Source organism: Euprymna scolopes, chromosome 33 (assembly GCF_053919585.1).
Source record: "Euprymna scolopes isolate OS-2025 chromosome 33, ASM5391958v1, whole genome shotgun sequence".
Taxonomy (NCBI): Eukaryota; Metazoa; Mollusca; class Cephalopoda; order Sepiida; family Sepiolidae; genus Euprymna; species Euprymna scolopes.
Window position 1 is genome coordinate 41,330,563 of NC_136514.1, and position 25,266 is coordinate 41,355,828.

Here is a 25,266-nt window from a genome sequence, read left to right on the forward strand (position 1 = left end):
TAACTGCCCTCTTCAGTTGTTTTATTATTATTATTATTATTATTATTATTATTATTATTATTATTATTATTCATAACTAATAATTACATTATTTTTACCGTTTAATTCCATTATATATATTGAAATCAATTGCGTCTCATTTTGCCGTTTGAATTAAACACTTTTACGTTGCAACATTAAAAAATATTAAAAAACACAATCTTCTTCCACAAACGGCTAAAATGATCCACGTGAACTTTTCCGAACATCCTTGTTTTATCGTTATTTCCATGGCAGGTGCTCGTCTGAACTCAAATCTCTGGTCCCCCCCCTCGCCAATCTTTCACCAAAAACACCCGTCTAGCTGAATCCGTTGTGAAAAATTTCCCCCACTCTATATCTGTGCCTAAATCAAAACGCGGATTTAATGAACAAAGCTTCTTTCTTAGAACTGCACGCCTGTGGAACTCAAGTCCAATGTTAACAAATTCCTAATGAACCGCCCCTTAAGTAAACAATTATTCAAATCTCCACACTAACGTAATGTACTTGCAATAACCCTTATCCCTGAGTGGTTTCCGGGCCTTGATAAGTGGTAATCACTGTATAAAAAAAAAAAAAATCAACGCTGTCCACACTACAAATCTCAAGTTCTTTCAACGGTGTTTATTTTCTTTTTCATGTCGATACTTTTTTGTGACCAAGAGCGGAGTTCCGCTTGAAATATAAAAAATAACAATAAAAATATTAAATACGAAAAGTAACATCGTTTTTCATGCTTCAAGATTCCCTCATAACCTTTAAATCACCATATATATATATATATATATATATATATATATATATATATATACATGAAGATCAACACATTTTTTAACCCTCCATACATTATTGTCATCGAAATCGATGTAATTCCAAGCATTTGGTTTCCGGCTCTAGTGAAGGACCCCTACCTGCAGTGTCCCGTGAAGAAGCTTCACATGTCTTTCTCTAGTCCACAGTACATTGTAATCTACATTACACTATAGAGAATCTAATGTTGGCTTTATAAAATTATCTGTATTCAATGGCTCCATTTAAAGTGTAAAATGCAAAGATCAAGTATCATGCTTACATTTTGTTCTAAACAGAAACATTCACTTTGGACTCTCCTCTGTCTTATAAAAGAACCAAGTGTTAGTTTGAAGAAATTATTTGTACATACGCACTTTAAGTTAAGCGTACAAATGTTGAAGCGTACAAATGTTAAACGTACAAATGTTAAAACGTACAAATGTTAAAGCGTACAAATGTTAAAACGTGGCCGGCATGCGGTCGGAAGAAGGAGAAAAGAGAGACAGGCTAAAAGGACATGTGGCAGCGAGAGACATTTTAAATGGTATCGAAAGGAGACAGTAACGAGTAATAAATAGTTTGTTAAAAAAGAAAAAGATATCAAACCGTACAAATGTTAAAACGTGGCCGGCATGCGGTCGGAAGAAGGAGAAAAGAGAGACAGGCTAAAAGGACATGTGGCAGCGAGAGACATTTTAAATGGTATCGAAAGGAGACAGTAACGAGTAATAAATAGTTTGTTAAAAAAGAAAAAGATATCAAACCGTACAAATGTCAAAACGTACAAATGTTAAAGTGTACAAATGTTAAAGCGTACAAATGTTAAAGCGTACAAATTTTAAAGCGTACAAATGTCAAAGCGTACAAATGTTAAAGTGTACAAATGTTAAAGCGTACAAATTTTAAAGCGTACAAATGTCAAAGCGTACAAATGTTAAAGTGTACAAATGTTAAAGCGTACAAATTTTAAAGCGTACAAATGTCAAAGCGTACAAATGTCAAAGCGTACAAATGTTAAAGTGTACAAATGTTAAAGCGTACAAACGTTAAAGCGTACAAATGTTAAAGCGTGTACATATTACTATCATGTTCCAGTTCTGCTGTAAAACAAAACATTCATTCCAATCACGCTCCTATTATATAAAAGAATTCATAATTGATTTTATATGCCGTTTTCGTTCTTTTTTCATTTTCTTTCTTTGAAGATTGTAATGCTGTGTATTGGGCAGCCAACCAGCTGCCAACATTCCCCCTGCTTTTTATCGAAACCAACCGAGAGCTCTTTTTAGTATCCTCGTAGTTCACTTAAGTGCAATTGTCTGAATTTCTTTTACACTTGGTTCTCCAGGAATATTAGTTAGGTAGGACTTCAGGTTCTTCTTCATAAGTCCTATGGCACCTATAATAACTGGTATGATTGATATCTCTCTAAGATTCCAGTTTCTTTTCGTATCATATATGAGACCTTGATATTTAGTCTGTTTCTCCCTTTCAGCTCTGTTCAGACCTAATCTAATAGCCAAACGGGAAAAAGGGTCATTAGAGCCAGCCAGACTCAACCACCCCCTCCAGAATACAGTGTGACCAATGCGCCCGATTATTCAGAGCTCAAATTGAATTTTTTTTAAACACGTACATTTTCAAGTGTTATAAAACTCTTTGCCGTGAAGGAAAAAAGTTAAGAAATTTACGTGCGGAATTTGAACCTACAGACCACGTTATGCCAAAATAAAAACACGTTTTCGACTTACCCACAATAAAATTTTCATGCCCCGTTATTCTATATTGTTGCTAAGCGACAACATGGAAGAAATGACTTTACCGATGACAGATAAATTAAAATACTGGTTTCGATCATTGATTATCAGTAATCTAAGTAAAGTGTTGCCTCAGTGGTATTCGGAGACAAACCTCAATTAAGATCACTCCCAGACTTATACACTAAAGTTCTGTAAATTTTACAGAAAATCTGTTTAGCCTTTTCGAAGTCTATAATAAAAAAAAAAACTCTCTCTCACACACACACACACACACACACACACACACACACACACACACACACGTGCGCGCACACACACACGCACACAGAAAGTTGCATATATATATATATATATATATATATATATATATATATATATATATATATATATATATATACAAATGTAATCAAGAAAGAAGAACTAATTTTCCAAGCCAAAGCCTCCAGTAAACTTAATGAGTAGATAAATATTAATCTTTATATAGAAATCTTAGCGAATAAAGCAAGCTCAATACATTATAAAGCACAAAATAGAGCTTGTCATAAGAGAACACAATTAATAAGTGTAAAATATAGTTTACAAGAATTTAAGTTTAACAAAATACTAAGAAACTTGTGAATTCCTTAATCCGCGGAGTTTCAGAGAATACGTTTTTTTTTTTCATAAGATGAGAGATGTTGGCATATATATATATATATATATATATATATATATATATATATATATATATATATATTTCTTATGGAAGATTCCAAACTTTTCCCTTATTCCGATACAATTATTGATTCTGTTTTAAATTTCCCATTTTGATCCAATTACCGATTCCGATTCTTTTAAAATAACTAAATATCTAGCAATAGGGTTAGGGTTTCTTTAGATTACCGTAAATAGTGCAGGGTATATATTTTGGCAGTCATAAAAGTACAATTGTGCAGGTGATCTATAGATTTTAATTTTGTTTTTAGCCAAAAATAAATAAATATTTACCATTTTATGATTAGTAGCTGTAATCGAAAATTATGTTTTAAACAAAAAACAAACCAAATGACAAACAATCCCAAGAATCGGTTTTGATACGTGAAAGAAAGCTAAATTTTTTTCCGATGTCGATACCGACACGTTCAGACATTTTGATTTCCCCGATTCCTGATACCAGTTCCGATTGATCGTCCGACTCCTAATATATATATATATATATATATATATATATATATATATATATATATATATATATATATATATCTATAAAAGTGAACGTGTCTGTCTGTCTGTCTGTCTGTGTGTCTGTGTGTCTGTATGTCTGTGTACATTTCCCTACGCAATAACTCTGTCAATTTTTAGTCTATAGATTCGAAATTTGAAATACCCGGTACTGAGATTTGGGAAAATCGATGTGACGGGTGTCAGCCAGAAATTTGTCTGTTAACGGGTCAAATTTCAACGATTTGACCTTTAAGAAGTCTACCAAACTCCTCCGACAATTTTGGGTCTAGACACTTGAAATTTTAGATATAGGTATCTTGAACCTGGATCTAACTTAATAAAGTGATTTGAGCCCGAAACTATAAATTTTAAGGGGTCATAATAGGGGTCAAAGTTTAAAAAAAATTTTTTTTTTTTTTTTTGCCTTTTTTGCACAGCATACACCTCCAAACACCCGAGCAACGCCGGGCACCCCTGCTAGTATATATATATATATATATATATATATATATATATATATATATATATATATATATATATATATACATCTCTATATATATGTATATACACACACACACATATATATACACACACATATATATACACATATATAAATATAAATATATACACACATATATATACACATATATACACACACATATATATACACACGCATATATACACACGCATATATATACACACACGTATACACACATATACACACACATATATACACATATACACACATATATATACAAATATGCACGCACATATATACACACATACAAACACATAGATATATATACACACACATATATAGACACATATATACATACATATACACACACACACACATATATATATATATATACATATATATATATATATATATATATATATATATATGGATAAAAATAAAATAAAAATACCAACGATGGTTGACGTTATGTTGTTTGGAAAAAAGAAAAACTGAATTAATTTATAAAATGGTGATCAACGTTTCGTCCCTTATTGCAGAGGACATCTTCAGGATAATTAAAAGAAAAATGCAGAAGAAGAAAACGATCATAGACCATACGTAAGTGAAAAGGAAACAGTGTTAGAATTCATACCCATAACGGGAAGGAAACTATAAATGTATGTGTATGCCCTCTGCAATAGGGACGAAACGTTGCCCACCATTTTATAAATTCATTCGTTTTTTTCTTTTTTCAAAATAACATATATATATATATATATATACATATATGTGTGTATATATATGCATATATATATGCATATACATATATGTATATATATATATATATATATATATATATATATATATATATATGTATATACGGTATCTGCCATAATATAAGGAACGGAAAAAATTACAATTATTCATGTATATTTCCAAAATTAGTGCATGGATTTTTCTGAAATACTCAGAATAAACAAATAGAACCAATGTGTATAAACTAGTACCAAAAAAATAAAAAAAGATAAAATTACGATTCAATATTGAGAAATATTTTAGTTTTAAATTATATCTGTGGATTTACCCTGGCCAAAAGTAAGGAACGAAATAGAAACTTTATGTTTTTTTTAATGCAAATGTTTTAAAAAATAAATTCATTCAATATTTAGTGAACATCCCTATATTCTTTATGACCTCACTGCATCTTCGACCACAAGACTGGATTAGTTTCTTGCAAAATTCAGGATTTATCTTTCCCCACTCTTCCTTCAATAAATCCCACAAATGATTTTGATTTTGGGGATTCCTCGTCTGTGCTCTTTCTCCAATCATTTTCCAAACATTTTCTATCGGATTCAGATCCGGACTCTGCGCTGGCCAGTCCATTACTCTTATTTCTTCTTCCTCAAGGTAACTTATCACTTTTTTAGCTTTATGGCAAGGGGTGTTATCTTGCATAAAAATGCTTGGCTGATTAGGTGAAAGGCGTAAGCTCTCAATGACATGTTGTTGAAGGAGCTGCTTATAAGTCTCCGCATTAACCCTATCATAGATTCGAACTAGAGGGCCAACTCCTTCCGAGGATATCATACCCGACACCATTACACTTCCCCCTCCGAATTTAAGTGTCTTTTTACACATTTGGAGGATAATTGTTCACCTGCTGTACGCCGTACATGCTTCTTTCCGTCAGATCCAAACAAATTGAACTTTGATTCATCGCTGAAGTGAACCATAGCCCATTGTTCATCAGTCCAGAGGACATGCTCATGGGCAAACTTAAAATGGCTATTTGTGTTCTTCTTGGAGATCAAGGGTTTAGATACTGGCACCCTGGCATGCAATCCGGCAGCTGCTAACCGTCGAGAAACAGTTTTTCTAGATATATTTTTCCCAGTCTGTTCATTAAAATCACGAGAAATTGATGTTGCGGATTTGAATCGGTCACTAAGAGCCTGCCTTACCATAATCCTATATTCTCTTTGAGACGTTTTAGGGGGTCTGCCGGTTTTAGGGGATGCTTCTAATGTATTTTTATTCTTATATCGAGCTACCACACGATGAACAACACTTTTTGATCTTCGAACGATATTAGAAATTGTTGAAATTGATTTCTTTTCTTTGTAATTGTCTAAAATTAATTTTTTTTTCTTGGAAAGACAGAGTTTTGCGAGTCGGTGACGCCATTTTTCTTTGTTGTGCTTATCAGCAGTTCCAATATTAAAAACTGGCTATTTTTATTTAAAGTTTAGTCTCTTAAAAATAAATTTTCTATTTCGTTCCTTAACTTTTGGCCAGGATAAATCCACAGATATAATTTTAAACTAAAATATTTCTCAATATTGAATCGTATTTTTTTTTGGTACTAGTTTATACACATTGGTTCTATTTGTTTATTCTGAGTATTTCAGAAAAATCCATGCACTAATTTTTTAAATATACATGAATAATTGTAAATTTTTTTCCGTTCCTTATATTATGGCCAATACTGTATATGTATATGTATATATATAATGTATATATATGTATATATATATATATATATATATATATATATATATATATATATATATATATATATATATATATATATAATTATATATAATTAATAGCATGGCACATTTTTTAACACACGTCATGAAATGAATATAAAAAATCTAAATTTATTAAATCTAAAAGGACGTATGATTTAATTTTTTTTATTTCTTTAGTACAAATATATTGAAAATATGGAACAAAATTTCGCCTCAGTCGAGGCGCTTTTAAGCGATTTCTTTTTGTTATATGTTTTCTTTTGGACATGTAAAAGTCTCTTTAGTTAGTAGTCCGTTGGGATGCTGAACTGATACAAGCTTTCAAGCGATTTCTTTTGGTTATATGTTTTCTTTTGGACATGTAAAAGTCTCTTTAGTTAGTAGTCCGTTGGGATACTGAACTGATGACAAATATATTGAAAATATGGAGCAAAATTTCGCCTCAGTCGAGGCGCTTTCAAGCGATTTCTTTTGGTTATATGTTTTCTTTTGGACATGTAAGTCTCTTTAGTTAGTAGTCCGTTGGGATGCTGAACTGACAGTTAAGTCTCTTTGAGTGCAAGCACGCGGCTCGCGTGACACTGTTATAAGTAATACGGTGACACTTTTTGGTAGTATCGTTTTGAAAGGAATGTAAAACGCGATACATATATATGCATACACACATGCATACATACACATACATATATATATATACATATATATATACATATATATATATATACAAATATGTGTGTTTGTGTATTTATATACACATCTTATGAGAATATAAAGAAATGCTAGCAAGAATAATGACGTAGGAGGAACCCACCAGTATACAAAACGTAAGACCTCTGAATAAGTAAAAATAAAACAAATAAATTAATAAAAAACGACGAAACGATAGAAAAAGTATATGGAATCAATAAGATAAAACAGCAACTTTTCCTCCGTGCTTAAAGAAAAGTGCAAAAAACGCTCAATTGTTGGAGTACAGAATCCTTTTGTTCGCCGACAACAAAGTCGGTGCGGGTAAGATGGCGAACGATTCGACTTCACGAAACCGAGAATTAAGAAAAAAAATTATGTATCTGGTTGGGGGAGATATATAAGTAAATAAAGCATACCAGATGTTGCCTTTTTAATCGTTGGATCACGTAAATGCGCCTAACCATCCGTTAAATGATCCTGGCCGTCAGTTTTCCCGGCTTAAGTTTGAAAGAGAATCTGATGATGTTTCTAAGTCTTTCATATGGGGATAGATTGTTCTTGTCATTTGAATTTATTCAACGATTGTTCTAATCTTGAGTGTTTTTTTTTCACAATATTGCAGTCAAGGTAACACCTTACCCTGCTGTATTTTTCTAACTCGAGAATCATTTTATCAAAACTCAGGTCAATTATTTTAAATAATACATAAGTACTCTTTTTTTTTCAGGTTTCTACCTTAGTAAGCCCGTGCCTTTCGCTTTGAAAAATTAACAAATACAATTTAAACAAGTAGGAGAATGTTTCATGCCAAACTGATAATTGAAAGTGTTTTATTTTGTGTTCATCTTTGCATCAAATACTTGCTTATCCCTATAAATCCCTATTAATCCCTATTATCTAATAATTGTCAGTCGAACGGATATCATCGAACCAGTAATTTCTGAGAAAACTTCTAGAGTAAATATGGTATTATAATGACAGATCATACGCTAATTCTTATTTATACCTAGCTGCGTATGGAACGGATACCACAATACATAGTTTTCGGCACCTGATCATCACAAAGGTTCAAACAAAATAACAGACAGAGGAAAAGTGAAACAGACCGACGGCTAGACAATCAGACACACTAAATAAAATTAATATAGATTTTTGTCGAGGGATATTAACAAGTTTACATTAGGATAATATTTAATGCAGACATGAAATAAATAATATTGTAAGAAGTTCATAAAACACTATATATATATATATATATATATATATATATATATATATATATATATATATATATATATATGTATATGTATAGTATAAAATTTTGTTGAAAATTCAAAGACTCAGGTTTTCTTTTTTATAACCTTCGTTTATTTCCTGGATTTTTTTCCATTACAGCTGTTTCATTAATGGGTAGGCAATTTTACGATTTATGTGTCCATAAAACATCCTGCCCCCACCAACACTAAGGATGGTTTATAATGAGTAAAATCTTAGTTTGGATGGATGGAGAACGCGTGCAGAAATATGTTGGCAAGTTGAAATTCAGAATATTTACTTCAACTTACCAACATATTTCTATTACTTTTGCGTCTGCGCAAATTAATTTATAACTTTAAGTGGTTTAATTTAAAACCCTCCGGATCTATGTGTTGATAGGTCAAACGAAAGGGAACACAAATGATGTGCTAAATGTGTTGCTTTCGATTTTAGCTGATGACACCTAAGTAATTTTTGGTAACCTTTTAAATCAGTACCAATACAATATTCCAAAGAAAATTGGCTCTGGAATAATTAATACGAATCTCCGTGAATTTAAATATATTTAAGCGTATTTTAAAACAAGATCGGACTAATCATTTATAATCTTAGAAGACGCAGACTCCATAAAAGGATTGGAAGTCCGATTCGTATCGGCGTCATCTAGAAGAGAAACTGATTAGTATTTGTATCATTTTCGCAACGTTTCGGTCGATGTAACCACACACCTCTTCAGGTGTATATTTTCGAAATCGGAGATGAATCCATCGAACTCGAGAATTTGAACGGAATTTAGCACGGAACTCCTTATTTATTAATGCGGGTAGCATGCTCTCGTTCCGTCAGCCATGACTGGATAGAGGTCCTAAGTAATTCACAATTGCATTTCTCGTCCGCTCACACTGAGAATTGAACCTTCAGGAGAATATCATTTTACAATTTTTCAAGTACTCTAACCACCGCACCACGGATTCATGCAAACCTTTCATTTGTAAAAATTACACTGGAGATGAGAACAGCAGTCCGAAGATTCCAAATATTACAAATAATCAATCCTCATCTGAAAAGTTCAGAAACAAAATAGTATCATAAGTTGGCTAAGTTCATAACATGTGGAATATTAAAAAAAATTAAAATTTCTTCTTCGTATGTTTTATCAGTTTTATACCTTATTGATTTCTATTTGCTTTGTATTCTTCGTTAACACTACTGGGCGGTGAATGCGGCCAAGTGGTTGACAGCACTGATTGACTACCTGAATGATGATGTAACATAGTGCATATAAGTGCGAAGGATGGATGGTTTGCGAAAAGATTAGCAGCAGCAGTAGCCGAAAAACGCACATATGAAAATTAGGAAGTGTTTAATAAAAAAGAGAAAAAAGGACACTATGTGCTTGTGAGAGAAAGAAAGTCGGCGTCGGAGAAAGTGGACGTGTAAAGTGTGGGACAAGAATTGGCCGGCCGTGGCCGGCATGCTGTCGGAAGAAGGAGAAAAGTGAGACAGGCTAGAAGGACATGTGGCAGCGAGAGACATTTTAAATGGTGCCGAAAGGGGACAGTAACGTGTAATAAAAAGTTTGTTAAAAAAGAAAAAGATATCAAACCGGATTTTCATTTATGTCTTTCCTTTGTTTGTTGTAACGGCATAATATGTTTGAATCCAGTTCGTTCACCGAAACATCAATCCTACCTAAAATGTGAACAAATTTCAGGTGGGACCCATCTGTAAGTATCCGATGCCTTTGTAGAGAGAATTCTGACTAAAAACATATCTAAGAAACCAATGCCAACAGTTGGAGCTTCAGTGTCAAACAATATGATGAACGCCTACTACAAATAATACTATTACAAGTATTTCCAATATCCCCCTTTTCTATCCGCCATTTTCTTTTTTCTATCTCTGTCTCCTTTTCGTCCTACTATTGCTTGTCTTTTTTCCTCTTCTTCTCTCACCTATTTTTTCTTTATTTCTTTTCTTCTTCTCTTTTTCTTCTTTATATCCTCCTTCTCCTTCTCCTTCATTTTGTTCTATTTTTTCTTCTTTTTATCATCCTTGTTTTGCATTCACTGCCAACACTGGCTATTTCCTTTTTCTTTTTTCTCCTTATTCCTTATCTTTCTTTTTTTATCTTTTCTTTTCCTTTTGCTGTCATTCCTTTTCATTTCTTTAACCCTCTTCCTTCTAGATTTTCTTTTGCTTCTTTGCTCATGCTGCTACTATTATTACTACTATTTTCATACTCTTTTTTTTTTTTGGTTCCCCGACAAAAGCAGGTGGACCTATAAATTTGCCCTTTTTCGTTCGTCCGTTCGTCCTTTTCTCAATAACTACACCTTGGAATTTTTTGTAATTTTGCACTAACATTAAACATGATATGCGTTAAAAAAAAGTAATAGAAAGGGTTTTCCGGGAAAACTCCGGTTGCCACATCCTAGGGGTTCCTGTTGTGTTTAAATGGCTAAGATTAACACTTTAGTGCTTATTAAAAAAATGATGCCTTGGATTTGTATAAAACTTTATGAAAAGTTGTAACTAATTGATTTCTATATAATTTTGTTTGTCTATACTTCGCGATAACTCTTGCGTGTGACCCAGGGGCTCTGTTAGACCTAATAAATACACTCCATTTTTGGGACTATTTTACCATATTCGTCCTAAATGTTCTGTGTATATTTATTTAGCAGTGTTGCATGGACTCAAAGTTTAATATGCTAAGGCCTCGGGGACTTTTGGTAATAAATTGGGGGGGGCAAGTGATGGACTTAGTAATTTTTAATTTTTGCATGGTGCAAAACTCAAATATACATATGTTAATGCCTAAAACTGCACCGTTTGTTCATTTTCACACGGATTTGACGTCCCCTGGGGGAACTTTTGGAGCTAAATGGGCGTGGGCTAGTGCTGAACTTAGTCATTTTTATGCTTTGTTCACTGTGCATGCTTCACTTGTTTCTTTTACCTTTTCACTTAATATAGTTTTGTTCTTCTATTCGCCCTTCTTTGTCTGGTAATATTATAAATACTACAACCACAATTGTTATAACTACTACAACCACAAGAACTACTACTACTACCCCATCATTACTACCACCACCACCACTACTATTATTACCACTACCACTACTACTACAAATCCGACTACGACTATCGATTATTTTTTCTCCTGTCCTTCCTTTCATCTTTTTCAGTCTTTATTTTTACAATGTGTTCCTAGATATCGTTTTGGCTCATTTTATTTATTTCCTTTTCCTTTTCATCAATTGAATCATTTTATTATTGGCTCTTATACCTTCCTTTTTTTTCAGTAACTTACATGACATGAATTAATTTACGACATCTACATATTTCACCGTTTTTGTTCGCCTGGCATAATTTTTTTTTCTGTCAGTCGTGAGGATTTTTGTAAAGGATTCAACCATCTAAGAAGTTTCTCAAACAAAACAAGGCTTCCCTTCCTTCTATTGATAGATCGACAAATTGTTTCCCATGTTTTTTTTTAGAAGATTCGTGTATTTGAAATATTGAAACTTTTATTTATGTATATTTAAACTGTGCGTACGCGTGCTACTCGCGCATACCTAGACGCACATACAATTATAAGTACATAAACACATAACCATGTACATACATAAACATATACAAACACACTCATGCCTCTAAGATTGAACTTAAATGCCTACTAGACATTAATCTCGCGTGTCTAAGATCTCTCTTCGCAGTGGTTTGTCAGAGGCTCTGAACACGCACGCTGTCTCTTCAAGCTATCCAGCATGTTCCTCATGTTGCAGACGGGGACACCCTCTCTCTTTTTAGATGGCAGCTTGAAATACCAAACAAGAAGCCGTGGACAATGAGGAACGAATTTACAAAAGCATGATAAAAAATAAAACTTACATACTTGCAGGTCGGCACCCAGGATTAAAAGGGTCCCTCAAGTCATTTAAACACCAGACAGGAAAATGTAAATAATGATGTAAATCTTCTCTCATCTGGAAGTGAGATGATGCTCATGAGAGAAGCTGACCAGGATCAGACATCAGGGTATTAAAAAAACAATTGTAGCAACCACAAAACAAAATATTAGAGAGTTATAAACCTAATTATGGTTACTTGCAGAAAAGAAGGTCCTATTGTTTGCTATCACTATCCAAACTTTGAGAAGTGGGGCAAAACTTCAAACGCGATCCTTACCGAGAAGATTAAAAAAAAACCTAATATCCGAGAAGACAAGAAAAAAACAGTAGTTATCCCCCTTGCTTGTGTCTCAAATCTGACATTATATCTCAGAAGATGGGCGTACTTTCATAAAAAAATGAAACATTAAGGGAGGCAGAAAGAGACTAAGTTTCCATTGAGAAAGAATAATCCAGAGGCAGACAGGAGGTTAGATTGGAACGGGAAAACATAACCATGTGCCAAACCATAGTAACGGAAGAATAACAATCCCTGAGCTGAAGATCCGAAGAGGAATTTTCCAAGATGATGGTTTATCTTTTTTGCTCTTTTGGTTGGCAATAGATCCGCTAAGTAAATCACTTGATATAAGTCGTTGTACCTACAATTGATGTTGTGCCTTAAGCCAGAGTCGCTAACAAGACCCAAACAAAGACATCTACCACTTACATTGTATGGGTGAGCTGAAGTTTATGCTAATTCAGACATTGACTTATGTCAACTTTTGCAGAATGTACATACATTTTCTAAAGATATTGGTATGAAATTTAGTCTGGAAATGTGTGCCAAATGCTCTATCAGTGCTAGAAAGCATGTCCGGAAGGAAAACATAAAACTTGAGGACTGGACTGATATAAAAAACCTAAGACAAACAGGGCTAGTGCACATATCTTGGGATAAAAAAATAGCTATATTACAACATGGCAAAATGAGAGAAAATTAGGTAGAGAATATGTACGTCTTTTAGGAAAATTTGTAAAACACAGTTTACAAATAAAAACAAAGTAACCGGTCTTTATCAGCTTATCATGCCAGTAGTAACATACAGTTTTGGCATTATTGACTGGACAAAAACAGACATAAACAGGTTAGACACTAAAATAAGAAAAAAATGCTGACACTGTGCAGAGGATATGTACTAAAACCAGTGTCTACGGAGGCTGTATCTTTCTAAAGGAGCAGGTGGTATGGCTCTTTCAGAGATTGACAGAGAACACTGGGCCACTACTATGAGCACAGGGCAATACCTCATGAGCTCCAAAAATCTAAACTTTCAGATGGTGTATAAGCATCAAGAAGTAAAGGCCAGTATGACCACCTTCATCACAAAACTGTCCAAAAGTTTTGGACAAAACCTTACCTCTAGAACTCTAATTAGATACATTGGAACCATAGCATAATTATAAATCATATATATATATATATATATATATATATATATATATATACATATATATATATATATATGCTGTAATAGTATAGAAACAAAATAATGAGACGAACAGGAGAAAAAAGATAACGGTTCAATAAGATACAATAAAATATGTAATAAAAATCAAATACAATTTCAAATTAAAATTACAAAATAAAATTACAATTAAAATTGATATAGAAATAAAAAAAATAAAAAGAATAAATATAAACAATAAAAAAGTTTTTGTCAAAAATTTCGGAAGCATGTAGAGAAATTAGATCTATCTGAGAAGCAAACTTTTATTTTTATCTGTGTCACTTTCTTGTATCATTTTCTCTCTCTCTCTCTCTCTCTCTCTCTCTCTCTTATATATATATGTATACATAGAAAGAGAGAGAGAGAGAGAGAGAGAGAGAGAAAGACAGGTTGCTAACTTTTGCTGACTTCCCGATGATCAACCCCTGTGGATATTATTCATCAATACGTTATTTATTTACACGAAAACGTGTAACCATGAAAATACGTTTAGTCTAAAATATAATGTCGAATTTAAAACTAATTATTTTGTCATATTAACATTCTTAGTGTCTCTAGAATTCAATTACTTTATATATCTATATATATATATATATATATATATATATATATATATATATATATAAGTAAAAAAACAGTCATCTACGTACATGTATGTTTCGGGGCTCTTCCCCTCTTCGGCGTAGTTTGACTGTTATTAGGAATCGAACCTCGGGTTTTATGTATTTCAGTCTAGTTCCTTAATCCATTGCGCTATGATAACATAGACGATTTACTGTTGAGTTTTTCTCGTTTATATATTTACGTAGATTTTGTTGCTGATTTTTTAAAACGATATTAATGTTAGCGTTTCCACCTTGAAGATCGGGTGTTTTTTTGAAAATCGCCCATTTTTTCTTTTTAGAATTCACGAATAATAATATTTATTTATTATATTTTAAAAACAGTAATCTACGTACACGCATCTTTCGGAGACCTACCCTTCTTCAGCTTAGCTTGACTATTATTAGTAATCGAACCTCGGGCCTTATGTATTTCATTTATATAAAGTACAAAACTGAGCATTATAACATGCATATGTTATATATATATATATATATATATATATATATATATATATATGTGTGTGTGTGTGTGTGTGTGTTTCTGTTTGTATAGTTTTCCTTTTGTGAATGTTTATGTGTCGACCATAGACTAGGCCAAAAAAAAAGAGAGTATTAGGAAAGACAATAATGCTTGAACCAACACAAAAAGTGGTCTGTTATAGTTTCTAAATAAATTCCTGGCTAATGAAAGAAATCGCAGAAAAGAATTGATAAAACTATGATGACGATGTCACGACAAATTTCCTATTAATTTTCTTCCAACCAATTTAAAAAAAAAAATAAAATAAAATAAATAAAATAAATAAATAAATAAATCGAAATTTTATTTCATTGACCTGATTTTGATCTTCTTTGCTTCATCACCTCTTTCTCTTCACACTCGTGCATTTCTGATTTCTATACAATTTGTCTGGTCTCTTCCCTTCTACACTAACTGACATTTTTCACTCTATTTCCTTTCCGTTTTTACTTCTTTATGGTTTCTATATTTGTCTTCGGATCCTTTTTTTTTAAATTTTATTTCTATCTTAATTCTCCAACACCCCGTTTCATTTTCTTATTATTCTATATCTAATCTAGTGTTGTATTCTTCGTAGTTGGGTTTGATTCCAACTGCGTTTCGGCCGATGTGACATTCAGACTCCTTGTCAATTTTGTGACATTCAGTACTCCTTGTCAATTTTGTGACATTCAGTACTTCTTGTCAATTTTGTGACATTCAGTACTCCTTGTCAATTTTTTTAATATATTATTGTTCATCCAAAGAATGCACTTGGATGTCGTCGTCGTCGTCGTCGTTGTCGTCGTCGTCGTCGTCGTCGTCGTCAACGGCCCTGCTGTTTTAACAACCTCTACAACCCCGGCTCTCCAAATTATAGTGCCATGGTAATCTCGGGAAGACAAGTAAAGACGGTAGCTTCCCGTTGCTTTCCCTCATGATTCGGAAGTGCATCTTCCCTCCGCTCCAATGAATAAAACGCCCTCCCACCAGATTTTTAACCTGACCTGACATTTTTACGACTCGCCACGGTACATACAACACCTACCTTTCCCAAATGGTCATCCATCTGATATTGGTCAGGCTCATCGTTGGTCTGGTGATCTGGCGAGGACCAGTATGCCAACGTGATTGTGCCGTATATTGCTCTTGGATGTACGTAGCAACCTATGTGGGGAGTCGATCAGCGAGATATTTGGTCACAGTACATTTAAATTTATGCATATTAGTACAGCCAAGAAGTAATATAGATGTTATTTTAAATTCAAGCAGTGGGTGGTGGGAAACCACTAGAGTAGAGGGCTTTTGGGCATATAGGGATATCTATAATAAAGAGCTGGGATTTTGTTGCTCATCCGGTTAGTTAAGAATATTTACGTCGAGGCGGGGGGGGGACATCAGTGCTACGAGTTCACCACCGTACATTTTATTATTATTGTTGTAAAACAGGCGCAAGGATGCAAGATTTCAGTGATGGAACAGGCGTTTGAGCTTAGCTGACACTGCGAAGGTAATAGATTAAAAACTATTTTGGTCCAACAGAGAGAGATTAGTGATAGGTACAGCAGTTCAGATAAGTCATAATATGGTGGCTTCCTAGAGATACAGGATACTGTCTGGTGTGAGTAGATTTCTAGTAAGAAAGGTGTAACATAACGCGCACTTGAGTATTGCAACAGCAGAATCAGTTGTATGCAAATGACCGAGCCGTGTGCGAAATGACTTTACGGCAAGGAAGATGGGATAAAAAAGATTATAAAAATAGAAAAACATGAACCCTTGCGGTTAGAGGCGGACAGAGTGTTACAAGCGTGGCCAGACAAAGACAGAATATCACGTGTTCGACACAGAAAAGACTTGTTAAGCACTTTTGAGCACGAGAAGACTTTTGAACAAGAGATCGGGCGTTATTCTGGAAAGTACGTGTAAATAAATGTTTGTTGTTTCATTGGAAAAACAAGAGTGAGACGAATTCTTTCATTGCTTTTGTTTCTTTTTGTTTTTTACGATAGTATGCATACAGAGTGTGAATCACAAGAGTTGGCATGTAATGAATACGGTACAGAGGGTCCAACTTTGGAATCTTTATATGGAGCTCAGAAAGCATTAGGGGATATTACACTGAACTCATTAAATCCTGGATTTTATTATGGTATGTTTTAATTTTTTGATATAGAACCATATTTACTATAACTTATCTTTATAGTCTATGTGTTAATTGTTATTATATGACAACTGCCTATCACCCATTCTACATAGATTTAATACAGGGTGGAACGATAAAAGTGTCGCCATAAAGAAAACAATACAATTTTATTTAACATTTTTTTATTTAAAAAATGAATTCGGGTAACTTGATTATCTACTAGAGCTGACATCTATTCAATCTAACCGCCATCAGCTTCAATCACCGCCTTGAAATGAGTCCGGAACTGGGAGCTTGATTTTCTACAAGCGCCGGCGAAAGCTCGGCGAATACGCGGCAGATGGCGGCGATCATGCAAGCTTTAGTGGCGGTGATGTTCTCGACGTATGATCTAATGAAGTAGTCCAACAGGTGCAAGTCAGGAGAGAAGTGGGGGTAGTATCAGAAGGGTACAAAGTCGTAGCACTACTTCTGAAAGCAAACCTGGGTCCCTTTGGATTTGTGGGCCAGTGCCGTGTCCTGCTGCCACACTCAGTGTCTGGCAGCGGTCATCTGATTGCTGCAACGTGTGGGTTCAGAATGCTAACGCATATGCATACGTGTGTAATGCATATGCGAAATGTGTGTGATAGAGGGTTTGGAGATAGGCATGGGCCTAAATGGAGTGAAGGGAAAGAGAAATGCAGATTGCGATAACAAGATCAAATTTTAATATAATGATTTTACCAACACTTTTAACATTTTCCATTTTTTATGACCTCGGGTAATACTGGATATCCCTGCTACTTAAAGATACAAAAAAAATACGCCGTAAATTTCAAAGCGTCATCAATTTTCAATTTTCATATTTATAGTTTAGAGGAAATTTTCCTAAAGACCTAATGTCCGACACGTGAGTATACGAGCGTCGTTGCAAAAATAATGTTCCTATATTTTTTAACTGCGCCCGAATAAATAAAACAGGATAGTAAATTGCATTGTTATGATTACCGAACTTATGCATTCATGACATAATATTTTGACACTATAGTCGACTGAGGTCGTTGAGTGCTGAAGGGGTATGAAAATACTATAGGATAGATGATAAATGAAGTAGGTTTAGCGAGTAATAAAAGCACCCTCCGATTCTCTCTCCTCTGATCTTGAGCAAGTTATACAATGGGGAAAGAGGTGACTTGTTACTTTTAATGCATCTAAAACCAAGCTTTTATCTTTACATCATACACACTCTGAGCCCCATCTGGTATCAATTGAAATGAATGGCTCTCGTCTTGGGGAGTCCTCGTGTTTTGACAAGCTTCTGGGCTTGAGCTTTACTCCTGACCTGAAATGGAACACACACATTAAATCCGTTGCCAAAGCGGCTGGCAAAATGGTGGGATCCTTCTGTTGATCCAGTATATATCTTACTGCTGATGCAATTCTCTATCTATATAAGAGCCAGATACGTGCAAGGATGGAGCACTGTTTCCACATCTGGGCAGGAGCTTATCCTGCCTTGATAGAGTTCAAAATAGACTTCGTAGCCTCGTAGGGGATGTCCTTTTCTCTTCTCTGCAACCTCTTTCTCACAGAAGAGATGTTGCGAGTTTGTCTCTACTTTATCGTTATCTGAGCTTCAATCTATGGTCCCCCCTCGCCAAACTTTCACAAGAAACACCCGTCTCGCAGAAACCATTATCAATAATTTATCCCCACTCTGTGTCTAAATCTAAACGTAGATTCCATGAACAAATCTTCTTTATTAGAACTGCACGCCTTCGGATTTGTCTTCCTTTTTCCTGCTTTCCAGCTGACTACAATATGGTTGTCTTCAAGTCTAACGTAAACAAGGTTTTGATGAACCGTTCCATATAAGCTAACAAATTTACCGAATGTCTATTACTAACGATTACTATATTGTCCAATTGTCTACTGTACACTCTTCAACCCTTATCCTCGAGTAGGCTCTTGGTCTTGATAAGTGGTGATGCCTTTGTAAAAAAATACAATAGATAGGCAATTCTTAACACAGACAAATAGAAATAAGGTAGGTTTTAATCAGGGAGTGACGAATAGCGATAGTAAATAGATCGAACAATAGAAACGACATTTGACCGGAGGGTCAACTGGATGCTAAGTCAGTTAAGGCCTGAAGTCCGAGGTGAACAGTTGGATTTGCGATACGACTGAGAGCAGTTGGTCACTCTAAGGTTCTCCGAGGAAGATAGAGAGATGAACTGACGACAACAGACGCACCCTGCTTCGACAGAACGTGCATGTAATTTAATATATAGAAATACACACTTAGAGTCGAACAGAAATATATCAGTAGCATCGGCGTCTGTGTGTTTCCTGTTTTAATTTTAGACTTATGGAACTGTGCGTCCATATCGACTGTCGCTTCTGAACAAGACGAAAACACGGTACGTATATGACATAAAGATAAAGAAAAGAAGTCATGCTACACAACGTTTGGGGTAGTTGACTTGTCAGTAGGCTCACAAAAGTTTCATCCCTCTGTTTCAGATATTGACATAATAATGTGAACTTTGTTATACACGTGGTGGAGATTATGTAGAAAAAACAGGATGCTTGTTTTATTGTTCTACTCGTGTCTCCATAGTCCTTCACCTAGTATAAATCCCGGACACATGCATCTATTCCTAAGTTAAATAAAAATTTAATATAAAGATGTTACACACAGTTTTTAACATTTTTCATTTTGTACTTTCTTTTAAAGTTTATGCAACGTTAAATAACCCTGCTAGAAAAATATGCAAAAATTAAAAAAAAAAAAAAAACGCAGCTTTTTTCAAATGGCACGATCAGCTTTTTGTTTTTAATTTTTATAATTTATTTTTATAATGTGAAGGTTATTTTTTTTAAACAACCGAATACCGAACACGTGATTATACGAGCGGCTTTCCAACAGTAATGCTTAACATTTGGATCAGCGAAGATGACAAACTGCATTGTTGGGATAAAGGAACACGCACTCATAATCTGACAGTTTCATCTTTCTGTTGCAGATACTGACGGTGGTAAACTCTAAAAAAAAAAAATTAACACTTGTTATACGCGTGCGATAGGAACTAAAATGTATGATTGAATTTCTGACCAAAATGCATTGAGAATGGTGGTAACTATGCGAAAAAATAAAGTCTGGGGCTCAAAACGTCGCTCGTTTTAATCATAACACTATTGTCTTTTTAGTTCTTCAACTAACATACATTCCAGAAATATGTATTTGCTGCGCATGAACTAATTCACTGAATAAAATTAAATTTCCAGATGAACTTGAAACAGCTTTTTCGTTGAAAAACATTTCCTGTGTGGAACCCAGATTGTAAAGAATGCATATATCCACTAATATATATATATATATATATATATACATATATATATATATATATATATATATATATATATTATATATATATACCCACATACACACACGTATATATATGTGCATATATATATATATATATATATATATATATATATATATATATATATATGCTCATGGCTGTGTAGCAACAAACTACTGCTTATGTAAAGATAAATATATACATATATATTATATACACACATACACACATGCATGTATATATATATATATATATATATATATATATATATATATTGTAATTTATAAAATATACATGGTGATTAAGCTACACTGAATATTCCGCGTTTCATCCACTCTAGGACTCTTCAGGCTTATGCGCATAAGCCTATTATATATATATTTTATTAATTACTAACTAGCTCTACCTACGTATTGAGCACTTTTGAAGTAAATACTTAAAGTTTACGCATGAATCTATACTTTCGTATATTAATTTTATGTGAGTAAATTAAGTAGTTATATATATATATATATATATATATATATATATATATATATATATATATATATATAACGAATCGATACCCTAGAATTTAGCATACAATGATTCCTGAGTTCGGCGTATTTTTGTCGACATTCACAGCTATAAATAATAATCTCGAACAGCATATTTTATTCTCAACTTAAATAAAAATCTTTAAAGCGAAACTAATCCCGAGGAAGAATATGGCGAATAAATGGACAGGTAAACTATGCCTTTCCATGTTTGAAACCACGTTTTTTTTTTGTTGCTGAGAACCGTTTAAAGAAAACCTATGTATCATGGATTCGTGATCGAAGAGGGTAGCAAGATTGAATGTGACTCTGCAGGAAACCATAAAACATCACATGTATAGAATAGATGAATGACAAACCAAAGTACAAGGAGAGGTAGTGAGAGTTAAGCTTTGTTGTAATTTGTTTTATAGCATTATGATCATTATTATTATCATTATTATTATTATTATTATCATTATTATTATTATTATTATCATTATTATTATTATTGTTATTTTCATTATTATTATTATGATCAGTATTATTATTATTATTATTATGATCATTATTATTATCATTATTATCATTATTATTATTATGATCATTATTATTATTATTACTATTATTATCATTATTATTATTATGATCATTATTATTATTATTATTATTATTATGATCATTATTATTATCATTATTATCATTATTATTATTATTATTATTATCATTATCATTATTATTATCATTATTATTATTATGATCATTATTATTATTATCATTATTATCATTATTATTATTATCATTATCATTATTATTATTATCATTATTATTATTATGATCATTATTATTATTATGACCATCATTATCATTATTGTGATCATCATTATTATTATCATTATTATTATTATTATGATCATTATTATTATGATTATTATTAGTATTATTATTATGATTATTATTATGATCATCATTATTATTATTATTATGGTCCTTATTATTATTATCATTATAATTATTATCATTATTATTATGATCATCATTATTATTATTATGATCATTATTCTTATTATTATTATGATCATCATTATTATTATATTTATGATCATCATTATCATTATTATTATGATCATCAGTATCATTATTATTATTATCATTATCATTATTATTATGATGATGATGATCATTATTATTATTATTATTATTATTATTATTATGATCATCATCATTATTATTATTATTATTATATTTATGATCCCCATTATTATCATTATGATCATTATCATTATCATTATTATTATTATTATTATGATCATCATTATTATTATATTTATGATCATCATTATTATTATTGATCATTATCATTATCATTATTATTATTATGATCATTATTATTAATGTGATCATCATTATTATTATTATCATTATGATCATTATTATTATTATATTTATTATTATTATTTTATTATTATTATTATTATTATTATTATTATTATTATTATTATTATGATCATCTGAAAAAACGAGAAAAATTAATTCCAATGCCAAATATCAAAGCATGTTTTAGAACATTTTTTTTTTATGAAACGGTGGGAACTTATGCAACAACAGGATATATATATATAAAATCTGGACGAATTAAAATTTCATATTTAAGCATATTTTATGATTTGGCAGACCCGGGCGCCCCACTCCGCTAGTAAAATCAGATCATGCGGTATCACCGGAAGAATATTTAACATAATTAAACCCTTCTTAGATAAGTGAAAAATCCAGGTTGTCCTCGATGGTCGTACACGTACTAAACAATATGATATAAATGCGGGAGTGCATCAGAGGTCTTTTCTTGGACCTCTATTATTCCTAATATTCATAAATGATCTCCCTGACCAAATTGTCTGTGAGATGGGTATATATGCTGATGACACCACACTCTGTAACAGACACGGCAGGAAAACAAATGAACACATATCTAAACAAATGACAGAAACACTAGAGGATGACCTCCAATCTGTAGTGGAATGGGGACAAAAATGGATGGTCACATTCAATGCTGTCAAGACTAAATTTGTTTCCTTCAATAATTACAAGAACCCTTCTCTACCACCAATAGCAATGGCCAATGACCCTTTATCTGAAAGTACACCTTTTAAACTTCTCGGCCTAATAATCACAGGAAACAGGAGTTGGAACAATTACATTGAGAGCATTGCCAGAACCGCTGCGAAAAAGGTAGGTTCTCTCTACCGTGCTAGAAAGCTACTAACGCCCGATAGTATCCTGTACTTCTATAAGGCAACCATTCGCCCATGTATGGAGTATTCTTTTCGTATTTGGGTCGGTGCATCTGCTACTACTCTCTCACTCCTGGACTAGGTTCAAAAGAAAGTCGGCAACCTAATACGTCCTGAACTGTCATCTAACCATCAGCCTCTGTACCATCGACGAAATGTAACCTCCCTCTTCCTGTTGTACAAGTACTTTAACGGTGAATGCTCCGAGGAACTGCAAGCACTTGTACCCCCTCGACGTAAATACCCCCGACAAACCCGACAAGCAGCAAAATCCCACCCCTTCCCAGAAGAGATCCCTAGATGTAAGAGAGCCTTCTACTCAAGTAGTTTCTTCCCCAGAACCGCTAGACTTTGAAATTCCCTTCCAGGTCCCTGCTTCGCCAACTGTACTGACATGCAGAAGTTCAAGTGTAACGTGAACCGTCATCTTGTTGCCCAACTCCCCACATAGTACCCCTGTAGCTTATGTTCCTGATAGTAGCCTCTACATCAAAGTGGCAATGTGCCTTGTTCGGGGTGAAAATGTAATTTTTAAAAAATTGAGTCAATAATGCCGCCATAGAAAATTCGACTATGCATGTTACTGATGAAAGGCGTTGTCATAGTTAATAATATGATAGAGAAAAATAAGTAAACATTTTGTGTCTATAGAAAACAACGAAGCCGAGCAAAGTAAAAGACGCAGACGAATTTCTAAGCAAACAACGTGAAAAAAATATAAATACAAAAAAAATCTACTGAATATAAATATATTGCTATTTTCAAGAAAAGTTGCACTTTGTTTTGCTTATTTACTGTTATTATTTAATTTGCAATTTTTTGGAATTTCTTTACAACAGCAACGAGCGACCTCCCCATAGTAACACCCCAACTTCGAAAGCCGTTCTTAACATGGGGATGTTAGTGTGTTTATACTACGCTCCGTAGTATTCAAATTGGATATTTTCTACGACAGTACCCAGCGTAGTACAAGCATCCCCCATGTAAAGTAAGGATTTCGGAATAAACGCCCCCAATCTCGAAAGACGTTCCTAACATGTGGAGGTTGAGGGTGTTTATTCCTAAAGACGTTTTTAACATGTGGGTGTTTGTGTTGTTTATATGACAGTGTGTAATGCCGTAAAAATATACTCATTTTTTAATAAGCAAAAGTTGCGTGTTTTTTTTGTCCAATAAAAGATTGATATTTTTCGGTACTGTGTATTTTAATTGAAACTCATGCAGAGAGTGATCTATGCTGAAATAATAAAGTTATTATTTAAAAAGCCATTCTTAACAAGGGGAGGGAAGGATGTTTTGTACTTATTCTGTACTTTAAACTTACACTTGAATAAAAAAGCATATCATAAAACTTTAATTAAACGTGGAAATACGATTTAAAAATATAACGCGGATCACTATCTGCATTGGCACCTTTTTATTTATCAAAAAAAAAAAAAGATTAATATATGTTGGCACTTATGCACTTATTTTACCGTACTGAAATACATGGTTAGGGGGAGGCTGTTTTTTAATTATACTGTACATGCAAGGAACAATTGAATAGAAAAACATATTGTAAAACTTGAATGTAAGTCAAAAATACTAATTTAAAAAAAAATAGCGCGGTAACATAAGTACATAAACACTATTATTTTTTATTTATCCGTAAATTGTTAGCTGAAGGCACAGTACTTATTCAAGAAATTGTTTTTGTTTGTGTGTGTGTGTGTGTGTGTTTTTTTTTTTCAGAAAAA